General features: G+C 38.0%; 1 protein-coding gene across 2 annotated transcripts in view; it reads right to left on the reverse strand.

Annotated features, from left to right (window-relative positions):
- sh3yl1 (SH3 and SYLF domain containing 1) overlaps positions 1–6,000 on the reverse strand; it is a 37,316-nt gene that overhangs the window by 5,490 nt on the left and 25,826 nt on the right. The gene's annotated exons all lie outside the window — the stretch shown is intronic.

Genomic DNA, 6,000 nt, shown 5'->3' on the forward strand with positions numbered 1-6,000 from the left:
CTGCATTCGCATTGATCTTATTCATGGGTCACCAAACTCGGTCCTGGAAGGCTGATGTCCTGCAGAGTTTAGCTCCAACCTTAATCAAACATACCTGAACAAGCTAATCAAGGTCTTACTAGGTACAACTTCCAGGCAGGTGTGTTGAGGCAAGTTGGAGCTAAATTTTGCAGGACACCGGACCTCTAGGACCGAGTTCGGTTTACTATTCTAATAAACAGTTGCCATAATAAAAAGAGACACATCTGTTGTTCTCATTTTGATTAAGTCATCCAATGTCGTGCTTTGACATACAAAAGACCTACCTGTCTACTTAACCCGAATTAGGCAATGACAATTGGCTGTTGAAAGACATGTCTAGTAGTTGGCTAACAGTATCTAGTACCTGTACAATTCACTTGGCTCTCTTACACATGATTCTCTTCTGATTTGATGTCTTACGCAGTAGACAGTCGCAACTCCACACATCATTTAGGCTGCCAGGCATCTGTTGATTCAGGATGACTGTTATTAACCAGTAGAATATTAACATGCAATTTGACAAAATCCGGTAATTAAACATCACACAAGGGAATTGGAAACCTATTCCCACCTGAAAGAGACGCAAACAATGAAACCTTGTCTACAGCAGTCTCTAACTGTCTGAATCATGCTGAGGCACGTGCACATTTCAATCAATTAGCTTCATTTGAATCAACAGAGTTAAAAATAACGAACAAATGCACCATAATAGCACCTACATTAATTACGGAGTAAACACAGGAAATGAGGAATATCAGCTAATCATTCTAATAACGCATGCTTAGTCTGCCGTTTGAGCGAGAGAGGAGGAGATGCACACATTAGTTTAGTTTTCAATCTAATTTTAGTGAGTCGACTTGTGTGCGCTTTGACAAGGAATTACTGCATATATATTGTATATATATACGTGAATAAAGTATCACTTATTTATGTAATTAAAAAAAGGCAAACATACAGCCAACTTTTTAGTGGCAAAGGCGATGTGTTTGACTGTTGGTATCCATGCATTCAAGAACGACTATACCTGGCACAACAAACCACATGTCATTTATCTACAATCACAGAACGTGCCTTTAGTTTATGTTAGCCTTATCACGCTTGATCGCCTTCTCTCATAGCGTCATTCGCTCACACTAAATGAACTGCAGTTGCGCAAGTCACAGAAACCAGAAGCAAACACATCTTCTCAACATGCACTGCTAAGACAGATGCAAATTTCTGCAACTCATGTTTTTCTTCTGAAGTTTCTGTCTGACTATGAAGGACCCAAGTAGACCAGTGACAACCTCACAAACACATACAAATACATTCAAACTGTTTTCCCTCCAGCTTGCTATGGACACAATGGACTAAAACAGTAGGATGCTTCCGTTATATTCCTCAGTGAAGCTAAACATTCACCAAAGAAACCATATTTTACCTGGGTTGTGAACAAAATACAACAAAAGTTTACGTATCACAAAACAATTGCACTTTTCTATCAAGTTATCCTTGCAGGCTGCATTCAAAAATAAAACACAGCCAATATAGTTCAGTTCCTCAAAACAAATGGCTTTTTCCTGCTGCAAAGGCTGCAAAGACGTACTTTTAAAATCTGAAAGCTACCTCAAACTCTTAAAACCAGACTAGCTTAACAAGGCTGGAAGACAAGGAAAGACCAGAAAACCAACTCAGGCTGGTTTAAAGGTTTAGTTCACTTCCAGAATAAACATTTTCTAAAAAATGTACTCACCCCCATGTCATGCAAGACGTTCACATCTTTCTTCCATCAGTTGAAAAGAAATTAAGGTTTCTGAGGAAAACGTTCCAGGATTTTAGTGGACTTCAATGGGGATCAATGGGTTGAAAGTCTAAACTGACGCTTCACAAAAACCCGCCCTCTTTAGTTACTGTTGCTATGTCCGACAAACAATGCTGCTCTCACACTACACATCATGTTCTCACGCAGTGAAAAATACATTGCGGAACAAAAGGAAACCGACAACACACCAACAGACAAGACAGAGCAGGTTACTTCTGGTATGAAAACAAGGTCTCAGCTTTAAAATGTTGTAATTTTTTAAAGAAATTCAAACAATAAATACGGTTTTGTGACTCTTTAATGTGTTGTGACAGATCACTGCTTTGCCTTATCAGATCAATCAACACGTGAAGCGATCATATTATCTTATTTAATTAAAGCACAAAACAAACATGAATGAACATCAGAATGGATTTTACTTCAACCGTGGAAAGATGTCAATACACACAATTTGTCAAGTTCAAGTCCACTGAAGTTAATCTACTCTCCTGTCTGATTTGTTCACCGGACAAAATGGCAGATTCAGCGTTATGATTGGTCAGATCGCCTATCAATCAAGCTGTTTGCGAACGGTCGACAGTTTCAATGCAGCTTCAAAGGGCTCTACACAATCCATGCCAAAGTACCCCAGCATGCACACACCTCTCTCTCTCTCTCGCTCTCTCTCTCTCTACGTCTGCTCTGTTTAGCAAATGACAGAGGAGCAGCGCTTTCAATTAAAATATTGATATTAGATATTCTGTTGCTTCTAACTCTATTATACATGCAAGTATATCCGAAGTCACAGCACAGCCATTGTTTTAATCATATGTGTATTTGATTGCATTAATGTGATTATGAATCAGGATTTTAGTGCAGTTTAATATCTTGGAAAGCTGGTTATGAAGTTTTAATGGGCTGCATTTCAGTCATTATTTCATATTCATCTCATTTTCTGACAACAGAAACAGTAAAACATATCACTTAAAACCAGGGCTCTCAAGTTCTGGAAAAAGTTTGGAGTGAGATTACTATTAGGGGGAGGAGCCTCTCAAATATTTGCACGAGCGGCCCCTCGGCGCCACGCAATTCTCTCAAGTTTTTGATAGAAATTCAATTTTATCTATTGTTCAAAATTAACCAGCACAACATAGAAATTATCACAACTGGTAAATCTGATAAAAGTCAAATTCATACAAAATTAAAAAAAAATGTTTTATATATTTAAAAAATATAAATGTATCAAAAATAAAAAGAAATTTGGCCCCAAACGAGCCAAACAGCAGTGCTCAATGTACATACTGTACAGTAGGATTGCAGAACCTGCCCTGAGCATGTAGCCTATGTCAAGCTGTGTGTGTGTGAGAGAGAGAGAGAGAAAGAGAGAGAGAGAGAGAGAGAGCCTTGATAACAGTGGTAGGGGCTCAAACTTAACTACACTAACTAGTAATGGAATGATGTAATTTAATAACAAAATAAAATCTGTTACAGTTACTGAGAAACAATGTACAGTTAAATTAAAGTTACTTATGAAAATGTTCATGATTCACACACACACATTTGATTTCCCAAACTGCATTGACTGGTCTAAAATATGAGACACCAATGTTTCAGGAGTTTAGGACACAGAACAGGACACATGCTTATTTGATAACTGAATTTTAGAAAAGTAATCAAAAAGTAATCAAATGTAATCAGTTTACTATTACTTTTAAAGCACTTAAAGTAAGCACTCATTACTTTTAAAGCACTTAAAATAGTTATGCTACTTTACATTTTAAATAGCGTAACTTGTTATCTGTAACCCATTACATTTCCAAAATAACCTTCCCAACAATGTTGGTACATTTGTATTTTTTAAATATATAAAACAATTTATTTTATAAATTTGTCTGTCTTTTATCAGATTTACCCAGGGTGTAATTTGTGAAAAAAGCAGAGGTGGGATTGCTTTCGAAAACTTTTTTTCTCTCTCCAGAGGCGGAGGTTGAATCAACTCCAATAGAGCTACAGCCTAACTAAGTATCCTAATGTTAGTGTAATCTGTTAACAACGCACATTATATACCGGTCTTTTTAAGCAAGTACCAGATAATGAGTATCATGTCATGAAATGTTTTAATACGACGAAAACTGTGTCTAACGTGATCACAATTTGATAAAAACATTGTAAGTTAGGCCTACTGTAATAATTTCATTTCAAACAACGAATAAATTATATAGAGAAAGGAGCAAAGAACACAGTATCAACAAAGCTTTTTGAAACTCCGAATCAGTAAACCACTGCGTCGCAAAATGATTTCAAAGCGCTCCAGTCGGATCGCGAATCATTCGATTCAGAACGGAACTTTAGAGCGTGTATCGCAAATCGTTTAATTCAAAACGGGACTTCAGAGCGCCTATCACGAATCATATGATTTAGATCGGAACTTAGGAGCGGGATGTGATGATTCAGCAGAGGCAGGAATGCATAGACCAGAGTGGGAGAAATAGAACGGGACAAGTTGTCTCTTTCTCAGCGTGAGAAATACAAGGTGTGGCGTGAGAGCGTGTGAACTGGTTGAAATGCGTGTGTCTCACGGTGAATGCGTGAGACTTGAGAGCCCTGCTTAAAACCATTTTATTGAGAATTTAGCTGCATTAAAATGCAGTATGTGAGCACATAGAGTCAAGACTATAGGACGCACTAACTTGATGAATATGCTTATTAGCGTATGACGTCATCTAGAGACTTTTCAAGCCGGGTTAGCTACTTTCCATTGAAAGAAGTTGGTAACACTTGTGGCGGTGTGGACGGCATCTCGAGCAAACTGTTCGTACTGCATCATGAACAAGACATCTCTATGATCCATCAATGCAAATCCTTTCTTGCTACTTCCGAAGATGTTTTAGTTTGTGCGCCCTCTGTCGTTTCAAATAATATCACAACAGCGAGCGCATCAAGTATCCACCTTATTTTTCCCATAAGAGTGGCTGCAGCTATTTGTACATTTTTTTGTGTCTGGCTTCCGGTCTCATCCACTTCCAGCTATTTTTAGCTGCACAAAAAGCTCGTTTTGCTGGTTGATATTGATATATTTATTATGAACACACCGTTTACTGCACTTCGATATTTTTCTCGTTATTTCCTTATGGCGGATTATGAACCGGACGTCTAACACATTACCAGAAAACAGCTTACTTCCGCATTGAAAAATAAGGTGGATAAAACCCTCCAGAATTTGACGATGTGCGCGCGCAGTCAGCGGAGGCTCTTGGTGCAGGACACTCGTCGACTATAAATCAGCCTTAAGGGTCTTACCTAGCAAAACAATTGGTCATTTTCATTTAAAAAAAGAAAATAAAAAGTGTATATACTTTTTAACCCCAAATGCTCACCTTGCACTACCTTGACATCACGTATTATGTAGCCTTATTGGAAAGGCGTAGGAGAAAATGACCTTTTGAACTGGAGTACACAGACAAAGAACTAACCACACATGACCTTTCCAACATGATTACGTAATGCGTGAAGCTGCGGACGAGCATTGCAGAGCTAGTGCAAGGCAAGTATTTGTGGTTAAAAATTGTGTAGAGCCCTTTGAAGCTGCACTGAAACTGCAATTTGGACCTTCAACTCACTGGCTCCCATTGAAATTCACTATATGGAGAAAAATCCTGGAATGTTTTATTTAAAAACCTTAATTTCTTTTCAACTGAAGAAAGAAAGACATAAACATCTTGGATGACATTGGGGTGACTACATTATCAGGAAATTTTTATTCTGGAAGTGACTTCACCATTTAATTCCTTTAAGTTGTCTTATACAAGCAGAATCCTGATCTCCCTCAAGTGTTGAGTGCTATTGTTGGCTGCCCTGAACAAACTCATTGTGTAATGTTATTATTGTAATGTTTTCATGATAAATCATTGCTGTCATTTATACTCCTGCACTAAAGATAGGCCCCGAATACCTTTCTGCTGTTTAATTGGGAATAAAAAAGTATTGTGACCAATAAAATAGCCTTAAGGACTTGGTGATCCAAGACTTTACCTCCTCCAAGTTTTTCCTATTTGAAAAACAAGGAGGCGGCCAAAAGTTTTTATGTTCGAGTCTGTATGTGACAAAATCCACTAGTCCCGAATCAACACACACATCATCTAATAGCAAGTGGCATTTAAAACCTCTCCCCTCTTGGATGATAATGTCAACTCGCTGTG

The sequence above is a fragment of the Labeo rohita genome, chromosome 17, assembly GCF_022985175.1.
Source record: "Labeo rohita strain BAU-BD-2019 chromosome 17, IGBB_LRoh.1.0, whole genome shotgun sequence".
Classification (NCBI taxonomy): domain Eukaryota; kingdom Metazoa; phylum Chordata; class Actinopteri; order Cypriniformes; family Cyprinidae; genus Labeo; species Labeo rohita.